The 22,537-nt window shown below is 33.9% G+C and overlaps 1 long non-coding RNA gene across 2 annotated transcripts; it reads left to right on the forward strand.

Moving 5' to 3' along the window:
* The first annotated feature begins 17,696 nt into the window (after positions 1-17,696).
* LOC141695101 (uncharacterized) lies at positions 17,697-21,695 on the forward strand. 2 transcript variants are annotated; one of them, XR_012564278.1, is made up of 7 exons: positions 17,697-17,788; positions 19,108-19,410; positions 19,993-20,604; positions 20,779-20,844; positions 20,930-21,032; positions 21,155-21,213; positions 21,409-21,695. It is a non-coding gene; the product is annotated as an uncharacterized LOC141695101 (long non-coding RNA). The 2 variants fall into 2 exon arrangements; XR_012564279.1 differs by lacking the exon at positions 21,155-21,213.
* Positions 21,696-22,537: the final 842 nt, after the last annotated feature.

Below are 22,537 nucleotides of genomic sequence, written 5' to 3' on the forward strand. Positions count from 1 at the left end.
TTCAAAATAATATTCAATAATAAAATCAACGGAGTCATAAGCCCTCGAATAAATATTCAAAATAATATTCATTAATAAAATAAAGTTATCGAATAAACCTTATTTTATTCATAGTTTTAAAAACTATTCATATATATATATAAATATATATATATATTATACTCGGGAGCATCGACTCCCGGTTTTAGAAAAATGTTCACCTTTGGGTCCCCTATACTAAGGGTATATGCAATTTACCGCTTATCTCTAGCATAGATATTATCAACTGAATCAACAGATATATGTATCAAGAATACGAAATAGGCATGCATATATACCATATCACATGCTACAATATATCGCAAGAATTTGCTAATTAACCATCATGCATCTATCACAAGATAATGCATATACAAATGTATACATCACAACAACAGTATAACGGGTAGAAAACTTGCCTGAGTGCTCCCGGATAGACTTAAGCTTAGAGTGGGTCCGATAACCTATGAACAACAACATAAGTCGGAATTAAACCCCGGTCGCTTAAGAAACTAGACTTTAACCATTTAGAGTCCTAACATTCGCTTTTGCGCTTAACGATTTACTTAAGTCGCTCGAGTACTCTCGGCTCCACCATTTTTAATAAATTAACCATTAAGAATTTTAAAGCGATTCTTTCGCGAGTAACTTACCAACTTCCTAATCCACTTTACATAAATTTTTCATACTCCAAATAGTCATTTAAAGTCCTTAACCAAGGTTTCAAAGTAAGGCGAGGGGTAATGGTTCGGTCGCAAAACGCCGTTACTTAAAATGGTCGTTTCTCCTAAACCGTACATCGGATTCAAACGAACCACATATCAAAACGAAGCTCGTAACATTAACTATCTAATCATGGCAATGGTCAAAATCTAACAGGGAGTTCTCGGGTCCTGATGTTAAGAGAAAAAACAGTCTAAAGTAAATCAGACATTACGACGGCTACGTTTACGCGATTTCCCAAATTTTTACCATTCCAAATCATATCAATCCAACTACTAATCAACAACAAATCAAGATACACATCAATGCTACTGATTTCAGTCATAATAAGCTCAAGTATCTCAATCTAATCATATATTATAACATCTCCAAATTCAACTAAACTACTTAACAATTAATCTCGAATCATGCTTATCATTCAAATTACTACTCATCCATCCAAACCATCTCCAAACTTCAACATTCAAACTTATTACTAAAGGGTATGAAGATTTATACCTTTCTTGTAGGGTGAAAAGTTACTAGGAAGCATTATGGAGCCTCCTACAAGCTTGATCTTTCCAAAGAAATCAAGAACACAAAGTTAGGCTTTAAAGTTTCTAAAAGTCCGATTGAAAGAACTGTAAAAATGAGGGTCTTACCATGCTTATTTGGACGAGACTTGTGAACAAGAGTTGTAGACCATCTCAATACCTCTCCAACGAGCTATAGAACACAACATTTGAGTGAGTATTGAAGGAGATATGGCTGTTTAAAGTTGCTGGGTTTGTTTTGGCTGAGAGCTTTTGCTCTTGGAAGCAAAAGTCAACTTCTAATTTTTGTGTTTTATGATATTTGTTTGGTTGCTTCTCCTTTTTGCCTTGGAAAATGTTTTAGCTTTTTACCATGGTAAATTTTACATGGCCCAAAATCAACCAACAAAACAAAACCCCTTCTCATGCTTATGTCATCTTGCACATGTCATAATGCTTCTACTTGTTCACACCTTGTTGGTTTGATGACATCATCATCCCTAACCTCCTTGATTAACTCCTAATTACTTGCCTAATGACCGCTGATCTGTTATACGGTTCGCTTAACTTTCGTTTTCGTTTATCGTTTGAGGGATCATACCCGGGATCTTATTACTTAGGTTTCTTTAACCTTTCTCAATACATTATATTCCTTTCATGATCCTCTCTTATAATCCTTGAATTTAAATCCTTTTTATTCTGTTACCTTATACTCAATTCTTTCTGTATCTGGTAGATTTTCGGGAAAAATCAAAGTGTTCGGATTTGGATTCTGACGATCATTACATACACTTATTTATCATATAGAGTACTAATACGATCTCAGAATAACAATAAAAGAACCCCTACATAGTGTGGCATGAAAAGTTTTCTTATTCAGCATAATCAGCAAAAAGCACTATTCATAAGGGTTTCAAAAATTCCAAAATTTGGGGTTATTACAGTCTCCCCTCCTTAAAAGGATTCCGTCCCGGAATCAGACAGAAAATGAATATGGATACTTTCTTAACATTGCACTTTCTAACTCTCGAGTAAATTTTCCCACATTGTGGTTCTTCCATCAAACTCTGAATAGTTTGATAACCTTTCTCCTAAGCACTTGTTCCTTTTTACTCTATAACCCTTCCTGGTTGCTCCATATAGGTTACGTCGGGTTGCGTGTTTATGCGCTCATATGCCCCTATTTATCTGGCATCCGAATTATACTTCCTTAACATTGATACGTGGAACACGTTATGACTTGCTACATGTTCGGGGGTAGGGCTAGCTCATATGCTAACTTCCCAAAATATCTAAATATATCCAAGGGTCCAACAAATTGTAGACTTAGCTTTCCTTTCTTTCCGAACCTCATCAATCCTTTCCAAGGGATACCTATAACATTACTAGGTCCCCTATTTCATACTCTTTGTCCTTTTGAGTTAAATCAGCATACCTCTTATGTCCATCTTGGGTTACTACCAGCCGTCCTCTGATTAGATCTATTATATCCCTGTTCCTTTGGACTACTGCGGGTCCGAGCATCTTGCGCTCTACAACTTCATCCTAACATAAGGGAGATCGACATTGTCTTCCCTCAAGGATCTCATAAGGCGATACCTCAATACTGACATATGATCTATTGTTGTAAGAAAACTCAATCCGTGTTAAGTGATCATTCCAATTTCTTTCAAGTCTATTGCACAGACTCTCATTATAGCTTTTAGCATTAGAGCTTTTGCTTCTCAATACCCATTCTTTTCCAGTTCGTAATCGCTACTACCTTCCATTCCTAATATTATACTGGTTATACTTTTGCTCGTTAGCGTTCTATAACCTTTTAATAACCACGTCAACCTTAGTATCATGAATGTGTTTCCATTCCGAATACCACCACAACTTTACTACTCCTTTTTCAGCTGTTTCTATTTTCCAAAGTTCGATCAATCATATAAAAGTAAAGGAATTTGTTGAGAGATCACTATGATCATGAACATTTGTTCTATTGCATAGTTAGTACAGAAGGTTGCCAGCCTTTAGTACTTGACAAGCAATTAAACAATATCTAGTATCCTACTAGGCTTCTATCACACAGATAGATAGTCATTCGGCAATACCTCCCCTTCTGGAAGGGTTTTTCTTCTCAGCTTATATGAATTGAAAAGGAGAGAAAAGAGCGAATTGAAGAGAATTGTATATATGAAAAAAATACTGCCACAAATATTTGGCTTGGAATCTACCTCTGAACTATAGAGGTTTGTCATAGGAGAACAAAACATATATGTATTTATATCAACGTCAAGTATTATAGCATCGTATTTCATATGCTTAAATATTTTCACTATTCCGTCCATCATTCTATGGACCCATGCTCTTCCTCGAGCTTATACACAATCACCTTTGAAACTCCTTCGACATCGAAAATCGAATCTGGGATCTCATTCTCGACATCATCGTTACTAGAATTCTATGCTTGCTTTGCAACCTTCCTCGTAGAGTAATACGACTCTCTATTGATAAGAAGGAATAAGAATTCAATAGGTAGATAATCGACTTAATTAGTCTATCAATGATAACTTATACATCACCATAACCCTATTAGTGGTACCTAATCTCAACATCCATTCCAATACATCACGGTTGTAATTAATCGGCTCATTACCCGCACAATCATTCCTGCACTACTAGGGTCCACCGTTGACCTACTGTAATCATTCATTTTCCATGAAGTCTTAATAGCTAACTATACGGAGTCCATACATCTCGTATCGAATTCTTCTAAGGAGGTAACATGATCACCGTTCATGATTCATGAAGAACACTCCTGAACTTGACGTACATATGACATGAAGTAGATAAAATTGCAGAAGAGTTTCAATGAAGGCAACGATAGCAGGTTAATACCATTCTTAATCGTATGTCTTTATTGGGAGACATGCATCTCAAAGGTTCATTTAGTCATTTCGTAACATGGTCCTGGCTTATCTCAAGATAGTACCTTCTAAGATAGATAAGCCGCTTATGGCGATTACACGAATTAAACCTTTACCAACTACTATTACGATTGGGTATTGCACATTCATCAGAAGGAAGGTCAATCTTCCAAACCATACTACAACCATCACAGCTTTAACCATCATCACTGTATTCCTTTGGCACAAGAGCCTATAATTATCCTCTTACATTTAAAGTGTCGGCCACCTCTTTGGCCTTTCCTGATAGTAAAATTTCCTTACAATCAATGTCATTTTAACCACATCCAACTAATTTTTCTACCTCATTTCAATCACTGCTTATGTGAAAATGCTTTCCTTAAAATCTGATGAGTAAAAAAAATACCACCATTTTTCCATAAGTTATTGCCTCAGTCTTTAGAGGTTAATCATTGTCACGACTGACTCTCAATCGTACTTAGGACGTCTCTTATCTTGGGTCCTTCTTGTTTTCACCATTCTTGACCTTCGTTGGGTTCAATCTATACTTTCTCATGGTTTAACATGTGCCCCACTTGGCATTGTTTTTATTACGTCATATTTCCTTTATCAAAATTTCTATTCTTGAGAATTTTGAATATTACCTTTCTCCTTGTAAAACCTCTAAGGTTATCCTTGAATCGTTCCTCCTGTATTCCCTAGATACAGGGATATCAAAATACCCTATACTAATACTAGAACCATTGTCTATATGTTTCTGAAAAAAATTTCTCCACTGATACTTAAAGGTTGTTATTACCTTAATCTTTTCCAATTCATACTGTCAAAACTCATACTATCCCTATTAAGGGTGAAATGCCAACCTTTATGCATTTTCCTAGGATTCATTTTAAGTTACCGATGTTCTATCTTTAATTCCACCTTTAAAAAGGTACATGCATCCTTTCATGGATAAATCAAGTCATATATCCCTGATAAGGGTGCCTTATTCAATCATTTCCACCTCGATAGTCTATACCGAATTTCACAATAGCATCCTTATTCAAGTTAAGGTCAATCCACATGGCCTCCAAAAGATAAAAATGGTTATCCTCTTTTCTTGCCTAATTTGGTAATGATAACAAGGATGTTCTGGAAGATATTGGTCGTGTTCAACGTGAACCTCTTTTTAATAATTCCTTATTTACTTTTGTTGTTTATCTCAACAGTCACCTCAATGTTGGGATATCTTTCATATCTGACGTCTCCCTTTCTGGGTATCATGCCACCGGTCTTACACTTCACCTTCTTGAAGGTCACTTCCTTCATCCAATTTTCTTAATTTCTTACTTTCTTATCTCCTCAGTCTATCCGCGTCTCATTATTTATCCTTCGAATTATCTCAAGGTTTCCTCGAATCCTCCCAACTTACAGGGGATAAAATATATGTATCTCTTATGCCCTCAACCATCAATTTTAACTCATGGTGAATCACCCTCATCCTGATGATTATATACTTTTCTATTTCTATTGCTACGAGTCTTTAGGGTTTCCTCATACCCAACTCCCTTATCATTCCTCAAACTCTATTACCTTTATATTCCTTTCCACTTCAGTTTCTTTTTTTTTTCCTTTCTCTTATTATTATTTCACGAACCAACACAACATAAGCATTGATTTCAAACATCCCGTCATGCTGGATTCGTGTCCTCAGAACGAATCTTGACAACTTTTACAACTTAGATTCATAATTCATCATACTCGTCTGCCTTTGTTCTGGCTCTAAAGCTTTTACACTATCTCCATAACCTTGGGAAGTACTTTCTTGAAAACCATTGACTGAACTTAAATCAGTTTATTATAATCTCTGGCTCCGTGCCTTCCTTGGCCTTTCACCAGCGGGTGGCCTCTCTCTTAGGAGGGTAAGTGACAAAAACAATCTTGTGTGATTCGTCAATCATTTAGAATCTCAAATGATTCCTGTATTTCCTTTAGCCAGGCTCTTGCCTCGACTGGGTCAGCTTGTTCCTTGGAACTCTGAGAGCTTAGAGACTTAAAGGTCCTGAAAGAATTTCCTACCGCATTGTTTCCTCAAGGTGGTGGTTGGGGATAATAGTCTAAGTTCTGTCTAGACAGGTCCATAAATTGCCGTATAGGAGTACCGTCTCGGGTCTCCTTTCCTTACTCGACTTTCTGTTTCCTTAGTATGAAATGTTTCAACCTTCTCCCATAATCGGGGTTATCTTATACATTAAAAACCTTGTTTTCCACTCTATTATGTTATGGGTTCTTTCTTTCTTGATGGCAACCTCCCTGACTATCACATTCAGGGTTTGCCCTAAATCTTATTCCTCAAACTATGGCTCTCATCTAAGTTCTCATCCTTAAGCTCTTGAACTTTTGGAACCCAATTTCTGTAGGAACACCTCACTATCCCCTTATCATCTTTCTCGGTATGGATCTCTTCTCCAGTCATTGACTTTCTGCCTTCATTCATCACTTTTTCTGGCACAATATGTTCTTTTCCAAAAATTCGTTTTGTATTGCAATCTCAAACAGCTTTTCGGTACCGGCTCCGGTTACCTTCACTTCTATTTCCATTTTCTCAAAATCTCTTATAAACTCTCCCAAAGACATTATTATCTTGAGTCTCTCCTTTTTACTAAGGGCATTAGCCACCACATTGGCTTTCCCTGAATGATAAAGAATCTCCCAATCATAATTCTTGATTAGCTCTAACCACCTCATTTAGCGCATGTTGAGCTCTTTCTGCGTGAAAATGTATAGAGCACTTATGGCTTGTGTAACTCTCGCACTTTTCTCCATACCAGTAATGCCTCCCATCTTTAGGGCAAAACTATTGCCACGAGCCCAAGCTCATGGGTGGGGATATCGAATTTTATATTCCCTTAATTGTCTTGACGCGTACGCGATTACGTTGATGTGCTGTATAAGAAGCACCCTAATTCCTTATGCGAAGCGTCACTACACTTCACAAAATCTCATTTTCCATCTGGCAACGCCAACATAGGGAACGTCACCAACCTTTGCTTCGGTTCTTAAAAGTTGGTTCTCGCATTTCTCTGTCCATTCGAACTTCTCAGTCTTACGAGTAAGCCGCGTTAAAGGGGCTACTATCTTTACAAACTTGAACGAACCTCTGGTAGTGACCGGCCAATCCTACCTCTGGTAGTCGCCCTAACCATGGTCATCAATTCCTCAGTGGTCCTTTATTCATTCTTGTCAGGATCCTTCACGGGATCCTTCTCAGCGATAATCCCTTCTAGGACAACATCCTCAACCGCTACATCCTCAATATGAACATCATCCGGTCATGCGTTAGGACGCTCTATTGGATCCACAATCCGATCTCCAATTAGTAATAAAACATCATCGCGCTGTTGCTCCTTAACCTCAGGGTTCGGAGTCCCGCTACCATATATGATAACAAACTACGCTTCTATCATGATATTTATAAGGGTTCCCATAACGGTTTTAACTGTCAGTACTACGTTAGGTAGCCCGACTATGAACTTGGCAAGAATTCTTATTTATCTTTGTGAACTTATTATTTTAACATCACTTCATCTCTGAGGTTTATAACGCTTAGCTCTGATACCATTTCTGTAACACCCCCAGATCCGGGGTCGGGGATCCAGGTCGTCACGAGTTCCATTTCCCTTAATAATACCTAATCTTAATAAACAATCAACTACTCTGTACTGTGACCCCACAATAAACACACACACCACAAGTTATAGTCTCAGAGATGAATATCCAAAAATAACACGAGTCATTTTATTCCAAAATTATATGCCAATACACCTTAAAAGGGTTTCTGAATAAATTTACATTTCTTTGCCATTATTACAATTGATAAAGATACATAAGTCTGGTACATCAAAAGTTGAAAGCCTAGCCTATTGGTAGTTCCTACCTCAGCTATAGCGACATCAACGCCTATAGGAAACTGCGGAACGTTTCCTATCCGCTCGCGAATTGGGAGCTTGGTCCTGTTCATCTTGTCTATCTGATGTTGTGTGATGAAAGAAGAAAGCAAGGGTGAGCAACAAGCCCACCGAAATAATATGTATAATAATTAACAATATATGAGCATTCTCATAGTACTCATGAAAGTCTTGGTCAAGAAGAAATGAACCAAGTAGATATCTTAACGCGACCAAGTCGCAAAATATTCAGTATATAATATATGAGCATTCTCATAGTACTCATGAAAGTCTTGGTCAAGAAGAAATGAACCAAGCTAATATCTTAACGTGACCAAGTCATAAAATATTCAGTATATATATACATATATACATTTCACAATCTTTGAAATCTTCTGACATGTATAATATACACAGAGTTCCAGTTTATAACTGTATAAAAATATCGTTGCAAGGTGATCACATATATCTAACCTTGTCTCAACGTTTTTCTGAAAATCTTTGTCATTCATAAGACAATCATTAACTAGATATAAGTTTAAAAGATGAAGTTACAAGATACTCCAATACACTTATATCTTTTCCGAATACTACTTGAACTACCACCGTTCAATGTATAAATAGTTCATTCCATAGATTAAGCTACAAGACAAAACTTGTATAGAATCAATCTTTAAAATATCATCAAAATAAAATGAAGTTACGAGATACTTCATTTGATGCAAACATCATTTTGAAAACTTGACCCTGCCAACACTCAACAATCGCCCAACCGTAGCCTTTCTATCGAAGTGCTCTGGGTAGTGTTGCAGAAATATCCAATTGGATGATGAACTCATTACGGAAGTTTGCCGCGCCAGGAAGACCACTTACGATGATCAGTCGTAGCAGTGCAACCCCACCATTTTCTACATGTAGAGGAGAACCTGTCGGATTTACTTGTCAACCGAACACTGGACTCCTAAGGAATGGACCGTCTTAGAAGAACTTCCAGGCCATTTGGGCCAATATAATAAGGCTGGGCCGGCGCCACTCGACCACTTATGCCACTCCTAGTTCAGATGAAATCCATGACTCTGAAACGTAAAGCTCGTTCCCCCTTTCCCCAAGTAGAAACTTATTGATACGGCTCCACCAAGAAGTCGTATCTAGTTGGAAAGGAGAACTCACCGATATTTCCCAGGCGATGCCTGTTAATGGATTAACTTGTTCCCAGAATTTTACTTCCCGAGTATTGGGTAAGTAATCAAAAACTATTTTATCAAAATAGCAACCTGGTTGTGAATATAAAACACACCACAGAGCCGGATCCCTCAGGTTTTGAGCGAGTATTTAAATCCCCTTTGAAAGGAAGATCTTAAATATAAATGAGTTTTGGGATCCGCTCTAACTTTTAAAATCATTTTGAAGACTCGCAAAATATTTTTTGGAATGTTTGGAGTGATGCTGATTTACTAAAATAAATCAGTCTCGATATATTAGGAAATATCTGAATATTATTATTTAAATAATATCCTCATAAAGAATAATCTTTATAAAAATAATTGAAGTAGAAGTTTTAAAACTTATACTTGCAATGAATATTAAATAACCAAAGATATACTTATACGAAAGTACTATCTTTATTTGAATAATCAAAAGTGAGTTTGATTATCGACACATTATTCCTTAATAAAATAAAGAATACTAATTAGTAATTAATCGGAGTCATAAGTCCTTGAATGAATATTCAAAATAATATTCATTAATAAAATAAACGGAGTCATAAGCCCTCGAATGAATATTCAAAATAATATTCATTAATAAAATAAACGGGGTCATAAGCCATCGAATGAATATTCAAAATAATATTCATTAATAAAATAAACGGGGTCATAAGCCCTCGAATGAATATTCAAAATAATATTCATTAATAAAATAAACGGGGTAATAAGCCCTCAAATGAATATTCAAAATAATATTCAATAATAAAATAAACGGGGTCATAAGCCCTCGAATAAATTTTCAAAATAATATTCAATAATAAAATCAACGGAGTCATAAGCCCTCGAATGAATATTCAAAATAATATTCATTAATAAAATAAAGTTATCGAATAAACCTTATTTTATTCATAGTTTTAAAAACTATTCATATATATATATAAATATATATATATATATATATTATACTCGGGAGCATCGACTCCCGGTTTTAGAAAAATGTTCACCTTTGGGTCCCCTATACTAAGGGTATATGCAATTTACCGTTTATCTCTAGCATAGGTATTATCATATGAATCAACAGATATATATATCAAGAATACGAAACAGGCATGCATATATACCATATCACATGCTACAATATATCGCAAGAATTTGCTAATTAACCATCATGCGTCTATCACAAGATAATGCATATACAAATGTATACATCACAACAACAGTATAACGGGTAGAAAACTTGCCTGAGTGCTCCCGGATAGACTTAAGCTTAGAGTGGGTCCGATAACCTATGAACAACAACATAAGTCGGAATTAAACCCCGGTCGCTTAAGAAACTAGACTTTAACCATCTAGAGTCCTAACGTTCGCTTTCGCGCTTAATGATTTACTTAAGTCACTCGAGTACCCTCGGCTCCACCATTTTTAATAAATTAACCATTAAGAATTTTAAAGTGATTCTTTCGCGAGTACCTTACCAACTGCCTAATCCACTTTACATAAATGTTTCAAACCCCAAATAGTCATTTAAAGTCCTTAACCAAGGTTTCAAAGTAAGGCGAGGGGTAATGGTTCGGTCGCGAAACGCCGTTACTTAAAACAGTCGTTTCTCCTAAACCGTACATCGGATTCAAACGAACCACATATCAAAACGAAGCTCGTAACATGAACTATCTAATCATAGCAATGGTAAAAACCTAACAGGGAGTTCTCGGGTCTTGATGTTAAGAGCAAAAACAGTCTAAAGTAAATCGGACATTACGACGGCTATGTTTACGCGATTTCCCAAATTTTTACCATTCCAAATCATATAAATCCAACTACTAATCAACAACAAGTCAAGATACACATCAATTCTACTGATTTCATTCATAATAAGCTCAAGGATCTCAATCCAATCATATATTATAACATCTCCAAATTCAACTAAACAACTTAACAATTAATCTCGAATCATGCTTATCATTCAAATTACTACTCATCCATCCAAACCATCTCCAAACTTCAACATTCAAACTTATTACTAAAGGGTGTGAAGATTTATACCTTTCTTGGAGGGTGGAAAGTTACTAGGAAGCCTTATGGAGCCTCCTACAAGCTTGATCTTTCCAAAGAAATCAAGAACACAAAGTTAGGCTTTAAAGTTTCTAAAAGTCCGATTGAAAGAACTGTAAAAATGAGGGTCTTACCATGCTTATTTGGACGAGACTTGTGAACAAGAGTTGTAGACCATCTCAATACCTTTCCAACGAGCTATAGAACACAACATTTGAGTGAGTAGTGAAGGAGATAAGGCAGTTTAAAGTTGCTGGGTTTGTTTTGGCCGAGAGCTTTTGCTCTTGGAAGCAAAAGTCAACTTCTAATTTTTGTGTTTTATTATATTTGTTTGGTTGCTTCTCCTTTTTGCCTTGGAAAATGTTTTAGCTTTTTACCATGGTAAATTTTACATGGCCCAAAATTAACCAACAAAACAAAACCCCTTGTCATGCTTATGTCATCTTGCACATGTCATAATGCTTCTACTTGTTCACACCTTGTTGGTTTGATGACATCATCATCCCTAACCTCCTTGATTAACTCCTAATTGCTTGCCTAATGACCACTGATCTGTTATATGGTTTGCTTAACTTTCGTTTTTGTTTATCGTTTGAGGGATCATACCCGGGATCTTATTACTTAGGTTTCTTTAACCTTTCTCAATACATTATATTCCTTTCATGATCCTCTCTTATAATCCTTGAATTTAAATCCTTTTTATTCTGTTACCTTATACTCAATTCTTTCTGTATCTGGTAGATTTTCGGGAAAAATCAAAGTGTTCGGATTTAGATTCTGACGATCATTACATACACTTATTTATCATATAGAGTACTAATACGATCTCATAATAACAATAAAAGAACCCCTACATAGTGTGGCATGAAAAGTTCTCTTATTCAACATAATTAGCAAAAAGCACTATTCATAAGGGTTTCAAAAATTTCAAAATTTGGGGTTGTTACATATTGTGAGCACTGTTTTATTTCAGTTAACACAATATTACTGCATTTATAATCTGGTTTGTTAACCAAGAAACAAACATTCAAAAAGCCTTAAAAATATCCAAATCACATTCACCCCCTGTGTTGTATTCATTACCTAACAGGCACAATAAGGGGAAGCACATGTGGATGATACAACAAACTATTAAATGCTTCTAAAATAATTATAAGAAATATTATATAATTTGTAATCTCATGTAGTTTTTATAAATACATATTGACCTTAAAGTACATAGATTAAAATGTTAAGATATATCGCTATATATGATCCTTCTCCGAAGTTAGCAGACCATACACGTGAATTGTTGTGAAACCTAAAATGAATGATTGATTCTAGTAATGAAAAACATCACAGTAAAAATATAATTTGTATTAAAACTGATAATTATCGCTAAATATACCATTCGCATAAACTTTTTTTCTAATGACTCCGAAGTAATGGTATTATAATCCATAGCAAATGATTAGATCTTATATCTAATAAATCAGATCTCCCACCAAAAAAATTCTCCAAGAGCTTGTACTGACTAAATGGTGCATCAAAAGTAATCTCAGAATAAAATTATGATTACGATGGAAAGAAGCTCTGACAACTGTTACATCTATAAGAAAAATGACCATTTCCTACCAATGTTGGTAGGAAATGGCACAAGTCTGATGGGAAAAGTAGTCAGTTACTACCAATGAGCTTGGTAGGAAATGATCATGTTGGAATTGCTCCTTGGTAGGAATGGATGCTTGTATTTCAAATGGCCCCTTCTTGACAAGTAGCTGCCCATTTGGCATACCACATGATCGGCCATATCACCTGCCCCGACAGTTACCACCTTACACAAATGGTGGCCCCGTTGATAAGTTGGCTTGTGGGACCCATCCACGTGTTATTCCATGTGGCAATTTACACAATCAAATCCCTTTCTCACCAGAATTCGTAGGTTTTGATTGAGTATTTTTCTACCAGAATCGGTAATTTTGACTAAAAATGGTAGATTTTGTGCCATAAATCATGAAAATGAGCATTTCCTACCGATCATTTTCTATCACCGTTTAGCTTAAATACGGTAGGAAATAACTTGAATATAGTAGGAAATAGCTTGAATGTGGTAGGAAATGTTAGACCATTTTAAAAAAAAAATATTTTATTATTATAAATGTAGAACAAATTGTACATAATTAATATCTAAATAATAAGCATACATAAATAACCAAAATTTAAAAATTTATCATAAAGCACAATCCGGTAACATATCACCATTATAATGTAAAAAGTTAAAATTACATCTTCATAACAATTGTTCAATATTAGAAATAATAGTTCATTGCAACAATTAATAGATGTTTAAAAGGTTTAGACTAAGCATCTTCATCTTTGAATCCTTTTCCATCATTCTTTATAATGTCTTCATTTTCATCATTATTTTTTCTATTTTCTTGGCCTCAAATGAATAAAATCTACATAAGAAGAGTAAATAAATGTTAGTAGTCATTAACACATATGACCAATTAATACATGTAGTAAAAAATAAAGAAGTAATTACATAAAAAATATAAATCAATCATGATTATAAAATATGTTATGAAAAATGAAATGCATATATATATAAGACATGGTTAATATGAAGAAGATGAAGATATTTACCAAAAAAGAAGAAGAAGATGAAAAATTGTGAAATGAAATTTTGTTAGAGTAGATGAAAGGGAAAATGAAAAGAGAAAGGTTGTAGTTTATATGTTCAAGTCACCTATTTCCTACCAATACTGGTAGGTTATGGGTTCGGGCGCAATTTTTAAATTTTTTGATTTGGTTTTGGCTCCATATCTGAAATTTTCTTTTTTGGTTTAGGCTCCATGTTTGAAATTCTTGTCAAATTAGGGTTCATTTCCTACCAATATTGGCAGGTTTTGAATTGGACGAAATTTTTGAAATTTTGATTTTGCCTCCATGTTTGAATTTTTTTTATTTCACTCCATGTTTGAAATTTTCGTGAAACTAAGGTTTCTTTCCTACCAATATTGGTAGGTTTTGAGTTAGGAGAAATTTTTGAATTTTTGGTAGAAATTGCTCTACCATTTCTTACCAAAAGTTTCTGCTTTATTTTGTTTGGTAGGAAAATGTCATTTTTCTTGTAGTGTACAAGATCTAGTGAAAAACACATTGCAAAATATCGAAAGTAAGAAACAAAATTTAACATTTCGTGACACCAATATTATAGTAACATGAATTTTTCAATGAAGAGAATTCTGATAACTAGATTGTTCAAAGCAAAAGAAACTAAATGCTACACCAAGTTCTTGAGTTTGGACAATTGTATACATACAAATAGTTTGACATATATGTATGTTATTATAATTTGAAAGAAAAACACATGTGGGATAAATGCTTAACACAGTGAACCTAATATTTGATAATAATAACTTAAAAATAAAATTTAGGTAGTAAATTCGGGTCTTCACCACTACCATCCCATGAAAATTTTGGGGGCTCTCTCTTCTGATCCTCTATTGGTAACATATCCTAATACTCCTCTTTAAGTTATTTTTTCACGGTTATTGTTCTGGAGAAAATCAGAGATTGCAAAATCTTGTGATTTGTTTGGTTCCCTATTAAAGAGTACCTTTGATATTATCCAGCAAAGAGAGTAAGAAACAATTAAACACATTCTATCAGGTGTAGTTGAACAGCCACTGCGTCATATTGAAGGATCAAGGATGGTCAGCCACCTTGAAGTTCCTTCAAATTATATTGCTTGAACTATAATGCTTATTTACAGCAAGTCCAATTGTGATGCCCTCCAAACCCAGGTCAGAAGTTTGGGGTTCATAACACACCCAAACAAATAATATATAAACCTGTTTATGGAATAATATATATGCAATGACCCTACATTACACAACCACAGATCGCAACAGGTTAAAGTATGAACACAAGCCACAATCTTATTTATATTACAACGTACCAAATCCCAACTAGTTTAACTTAAATCTGATTAACAAACATTATTACAAACTTTCAAACTCAAAACTAAAACAAAAGTCTCCAGCTAACTTGATCCAACTCAACCTGGTATCTAAGCTCGCACACTGGTCTGGGGATCCTCGCTACCAACACTACGCCATAAGTGGGCTACTGTAATGCAAGTGTTATAAGCAGCGTTACATTAGCTAAGAAATTTGTGTCCTATTGTAACACCTCTCAATTTGTGCTACAACAGCTATAAAGCTACTGCTGCAGAGAAATGTCGGTGTTGCACGACATGTAACACCAACACCTGGTGTTACATTATATATTTTTTTAAATTTTAAAATATTTAAGTGAAAATATTATCAATAATTAGTATTAAAATTATATTTTAGTTTATTAGTGAATGAAAAATGTAATATATAATATAATAAAATTTATAAAAATAATTTGCACATAAATACAAAAGTTACTTTATTTAATTTTATTTAATAAATAATATTTTATTATTTAAAATTAAAAAATAAAATATAAGAAATTAAATAATACAAAATTTACTAGATGAATTATAAGGCGGCAATTTTCCCCCCTAAATGAATTATTGAGCAAATAAAAGTCACTCAGACAATACTCACTCCTCGGACAAACACTATCTCCCATCGACTCTCTCATTTCTCTCTCAAGGATGAATCAAAAATGAAATTTAAGATTCGATGAATATAAACACATGTTTATGGATGGATTAGAAGATTTGTAAATATAAACACATGTTTGTTGATGTATTCTAAAGGTAGTTACTAATTTTTCAATTTAAATGACATTACAGGATTTGAGAGCTTCAAATTGGGGCTTTAGTTCTTTTGCTCGGATTTAGTGGTAAATATTTACTTCTCTGCTCCGATTTAAACATAAAGGAATATTTTATTTGATAAACATATATTTTATTGTGAATTTTTAGTCGATTAGGGTTTTTAGAGAAGTGATGGCGTTTGGGGGCGACTTGTTGATGGTGTTTGCTGCGGATTTAAGGTTATATTCTGAAATGCGGTGCTTGTTTAGAGTTGTTGTTTGATTACATCAGATTTTGTTAATTACCTCGTATTCTCCATTAATAATTAGTGTGTCTTGTTTAGTAATTACTGAGTTTACATTGCACGTTTACTATGTGACGACTGGGAATTTCGCGACATGATTAAGTAAATAAAGTATATTTTTGTGGTGTAATTATAAATTATGTGATTAAATGAAGGGATAAATAATTTTTTTGGTTAATTTTATTTATTGTATATTAGTAACTGGGAATGTAAGATGACCCGTTTCAGTTTGATGAGTCAGCTCAAGGGATAAGCTGTGTTGTCGGGCCGTCAGGTAGAACGGGACCCGTTTTAATAGAGATTAAAAGTATTTAAATGTGAACTATGTGCTATTGTATGAAATAAAAATTTTTAAGTGAGTATTATATTCCAGTGATGTGTCAGTTGATATAAAGAGAATGATTATGAAGCGTGTCTGAAAACGCTCAGCGTCTGGCCGTCAGACAGGACGTGACCCATTACGCGAAAAAGGAAAGTAATGATAAAAAGGAAAATTTTGTGATCAACTATGAGTTGTGATGTATGAATATATGTCTTTGCTTGTCTGTATGCTTGATTACGTGATCTGGATGATTTTAAATGATTTTAAGGTATTTATTTGATTTAAAATAAGGTTTATTGAACCTTTAAATGTTTTTATAAAATTATCCGAGTATGCTCAAGGTGTGAAGTTGGTTTTGTTATCTTCAAAATAGTTCTAAAGACTTTATAAAAATTATAGACGGATTTATTTCGTGATCGGTGTATTTTAAAATGATTTTATTCACTAATACTTCTATTTTGAGCGCAATCTTGTAAAATCCATAACAAATAAACCGTACGCTCAAAAATTATTTTAAAAATATGGCTGAAAAGATAATTTCAAGATCTATATTCTAAAAGTGATATTCGTGGCATGTTTATCTTTTCTGATTCAAAAATATATTAATCAAAATCGTTTTTAATTAGGGATAAAAGAAAATTAAGAATTTAGATTCTTTTTAAATTACCAACTTGCCCTTGTATGCATTTCCACTCACAACATGATAGAAGGTTAGATGTGTCATGTCCTACCCCACTATCTCTATTCAACTTAACCAAATGACCATACTATCCTTGCATGCATTTTGTGCTAATAATGAGAGAAGGGTACACGGGTAATTTCTCTTTTTCACTAACTTGTAAGTATAAAAGGAGAGAAGTTTGGTCATTTACATTTCATTATATCTCTTTCCTTTCTCTTTCTCTCTTTTCTCTCATCTCCCTTTTCTCTCTTCTCTCCCGAGGTCTGCCTCTCGGCTCTCTCCCTCATACATTCCATTCTTCTCTCTCTTACATGCAAAGCTTAATTCTAGTTGGAAATCAACGGTTTCACCATCAATCTTCCTTATTTCTCATTCTCTATCCATTTACCTTTTGCATGTAAGGGTTTAAGCTAGTTTTGAAATCAACTTCTTTTGATTTTATCTAAGAAAATCTCAATTTCTTAGTGTATGATCATTAAAAAAGTATAGCGGATGATATGTGGTATTTTTTTTGGTTTTGTTTGGTGTTAGTTCGAATTTTGTTTTTAAAAGAAAAAGGGGGTTTTGATTTTGAATGATGAGTTGCTTATTTGTTTTAGTGTTAAACTTGATATTGAATATAAATCTTTGTTTCTAAGAAAGTTGCATGGCATGCATGTAAGATTTGAGTATAATCAAATGAGTTCAGTTTGATTTGTAAAGAAAATGAGTTGAATGGTTAAGTTAAGGGTTAAAATGAGTTGAAATTGTGATTTAAAGCCTTGCATGTCAAAATTGATCTATGCATGTATGTTTTTTTTAAAAACCCCGAATGAGTCTTATGATTAGAAAAGGATTAAGTTGATTTTATGGGCTTATATGCTAATTGCTTTAACTACTAGTGATAATCGAAATGAGTACTTGGGTGCATGTCAATTTTGGATGGTGTTTGTGTTAGTTTTAGGTTTGAATTTTTGATAATTAAAAGAGGGTTTTGATTTTTTATTTTGATTATGATTTTGATTCGGTATTTGGATTAAAAAGGATGAGACTTGATTGTGTAAGTGATTCTTGTACTTGCATGTTACTAAAAGAGATTTATTTGTGTTTGATTATGTATGAATGTAATTGAGTACACTTGATTGTGTTTGGTTGTAAGGGTTGAATGGTTAAGGGTGTAAAAGAGGTTGATTTGATCATAGGACTTCACAAAGTATATGCATGTAAGATTACTAGGGAATAATTGGTTTATTTGGTAGTTTTGGTTCGATTAATGTGAAATAAAAGGAAGGATTGAGTCGTCTTGATATAAGATTGTATAATTATTATTTTAACTCGAGTATAGAGTTTGGATACAAAGATTATATGTTATGTGTTGTAATTGTGTCGCAATATGTGATTCGATGGCTATTTGGTTAAAGTATACGAGTTATGGTATAAGCGTGCCTTGTGTATATGATTGAGTAAATATATATACTCTTAGGGTATTGCGATAAAGGGAAATTGTTAAGCGTTCCGGGAACGTCGAATGGGAATCTAATTAGGGTTTTGATTTTTGGATTGTAGATTCAGAGTGTGAGGGCGTCACGTACTATGCTAATCCAGTTATTAAGGCTAGCTATGACGTGAATGATATGTACTTTGTAGAAAGCATTAATTTTATAAACTCGTCTTAATTAGCTAAATATATGACCAATTATGTAAGTTGGAGCTAAGGTTTGAAATTATGCTTTGAAGGTTTTGGGAGCGCATTATGCAGGATTGTCGGGAATAGGGAGCTTTCTTTAGGAGCGCGGCAGATATCCTTTTGTGATAACAAAAATTAGTCGAACGATTAGTTGCAATTTATTTTGTAGAAGACTGTAAACTAGAACGTTACAGTACTTGTAGGGCTCATGTTTTTGTTTTATTTCATTCGCCTCCCTTGTTAGAATTAACATGTTTTACCTAGCTACTATTCTTCTAAAGAAATTCATTAAGAAATATTGACAGTGGGATGAGGAAAATTTCGAACATCATGTGGTTTCTATTCAAAAGAAGGTAATATTATCTTGACTACTCCTGATTATTTATAATTTTATTTAATTTTATTCTCGCTATTTATTTATCTTGAACTTTCGGTTGCTGAACTTTAATCTTTATAAAATATATATTCTTTCCTTAAGGTTAAATCATCATACATAAAATTATAAAAACTCTTCTGTTACTGTTACTGGATGATAATCATAAAAAGATATGTATAGCCATTAGTATGGCTGTTGCATTAGTTGCACAATATGACTGGCCAGAAGATTGGCCAGACTTACTGCCATTTCTTTTGAAATTGATAAATGACCATACTAACTTGAATGCAGGTAAATTTTTGCTTTCAATTAAGTGTTGATCCTAGTCTCTCTTCTCATTTTTCTCAATGTTTGTAATTATTTTAATTATGGTTGTTGCGTGTTTTGTGTGAATGCAGCAAATAGAGTCCTTAAATAGTTAAAATATACTCATTCCATAGATCTCTTTCAATAATCCGCCATGCACAAAATAAACTTACACAGTTATACTAATTTATATTTGTGACATTGAGATTTTAAAATTGTATGCATTTCCAATAAATCTTAATGTATTACGCAGGTGACCCTATGAAGATGGCAATGGTCAACATTGATAAGTCACATCCTCGTGTAATCATTACTGAGAAAATGTCCACCAACCTTACTGCTTTCATACCACTTCTATCTATAAGAACTACTATCAATCATCAAAACTTTAAATGTTAGGCCACTTCCATATTTTTTGGAAGTTCTGATATTAAAAATAAATTCATAGTGCAAGGGCGGCAAATTTACTAGATCTAGAAATATTTGTTTTAGTGTGACACGTATTCAAGTCTTGCACAACCATTTCTGTGTTATTATGTATCCAGTGTGTTATGTAAGAATGTTAAAGTCATTTGAGTATGAAGTCACATTCTTGCTAGTTTTTGAAACTATCTTTGTTCTCTATAGGTGATTCTTTCTTTTTTCACCTCTTTTACATTTTACCTTACAGTCAATGTCTGATATCATACCAAAAGGTACTCTTCTTTGGAAGTTGAAGCTTCTTAGGTCAGCTGCTTCTTATGCAAATTCACGTCTCCATGCAGTTGTGTGACTTTGGATTAGCTACATGGATTGAAGCACCTTCTGTCCCATTTCTTTACAAAACTGTTAAAGGAACATTTTGGTATTGATCTCACGTAGTAATGTAAGCCTGTATATGGAGGCTCTGGTTTTTTGGCCTGACTAATATTATCCATAATAGATGTCTTAAATTAATTTTAAGACATGTTTCTAAATTTATAAGCTAGCTTGGAGGTAAGTCTAAGATTCTTTAAAGGTGTAAAAAATATTTGTTAACATATTTTGGTTTTAATTGCAGATGGACTGATATTTTTAAAGGCAAATGAGCTGATTTTTCATTAACTTTGTTAAAGTTATTATGGAGGTAGCTTGGACTTTAATTCACGGTGAACCATTCATGTCTTTATATAATTAATTTCCTTATTGACTATTCTATTTTTATTGTGAAGCTTGCAGTATGTTCCTTAGTGTATTATGAGGTATATCAAGATCGCAACTCTGTTACATGAAAAAACTGTATAAGATGTTGCTTTGAGGTGTAGATGGATGATGGTGAGATCCTAACTTAAATAATTATTTAATTTGAAAAACAAAATCCAGTATAGCCCTTTTGTTTCATTGCCACAGGCATACTAGTAACTACAATCTTTTTGTGACTTGTAATTATTTCATAGCTACCGGGGGTCGGGTTCTTGGTGTCACTGCCAAGGGTAAAGATCTCGATTGCCAACTGGTAAAATGTACCTTTTCAGAGTTAGTAAAATGTACCTTTTGATAGGTTGCTATGTATTCTAAAGTTAAAAGTGATTGATTCCTCATGTCATATCCTAAATTAACTGCAAGTATCCCACTATGTCATTTTAATTTGATTTTAATACCAAATCAACTTCTATTGAATCTTATGCAAATTGGCGTGACTTGTGTACAGGAGCAAGGAATGGTGAATGAGGGAGAACAAGTAGCTCTCTTCCACGTTATTTTGTATCCAGATCAGGAAAGTGTGGAAGCGCAAAAAGTGCTTCTCTTCTTGGTTATTTTGTATAATTTCATATCCAAAGATAGTTGAAGAGTAGTTTTTTCCTATCCAAGGATAGCTTGGATATTATGTTATAGTACTTTGGTCGTCGTTGGCGTTGGGGATGGTTTGAAGAATTTACTGTTATGTAGTTGTTTGGTTTGAAGAGCTAAGACTCTTATGTATACAACTTTGATGTTTTTTTTAGTATGGATTATTCTCAAAACATACCTTATATTTTAAAAATATTTAAAATAACTATTACATTTTTTTGCTAAATTTAAAATAACTATTACATTTGCTTGTTCTGGTGTAATATTTGTTTAAATATAATTTTATATTACATATGTTACTAGTGTTACAATAGATAAAAATACAGTTACAATACATATATTCTAGTGTTGCCTAACTAAAAAGACTGGTGTTATAATAGATAAAATATACTGTTACAATAGGCAATGTGGGACCCACAGGTGGAGTCCACGTGGGACCCACTGGTGGGGCCACGTAGCACCAGGGGTCCCACTTATGCAATCTTGATCAAACTATTGTATCACTCATTTTGTGTTATATTTGGGTGTTTTAGTGTTATAGTAGTTTCCTATTGTAATGGTTTCTTCTCTATTATAATAGATCAGTGAAGTGTTACATTAGGGTGTCTATTGTAATGCTCGTATACGTAACGCCCCTTGGTGTTACAATAGACCTAATGTAATATTTTGTTGGGCCTATGGTAACACTATTTAGGCATTACAAGAGCCCACTTAAGGCGTAGTGCAACAACTTCTTTCTTAATTGGAAAAGAACATAAACATATTCGAAAGAGTGAGCTAACTAGCTCAGCAAGTCACAGTGACAATACTGAGATTAAACAATAATCAAATGAAATGATTTAAGGAATCAAGTTTCTTGTTAAGCAATGATTAGAATTGGATATTCACTTTTATATTAAAAACCAAGGTTAGGCTGTTGATCAGTCACGTACTAACCCTGAGCAAGGCACACAACTCTGCTCTATAAACTGGATCCAAGGCACACATTG

This window comes from Apium graveolens, chromosome 11 (genome assembly GCF_009905375.1).
Source record: "Apium graveolens cultivar Ventura chromosome 11, ASM990537v1, whole genome shotgun sequence".
Lineage (NCBI taxonomy): Eukaryota > Viridiplantae > Streptophyta > Magnoliopsida > Apiales > Apiaceae > Apium > Apium graveolens.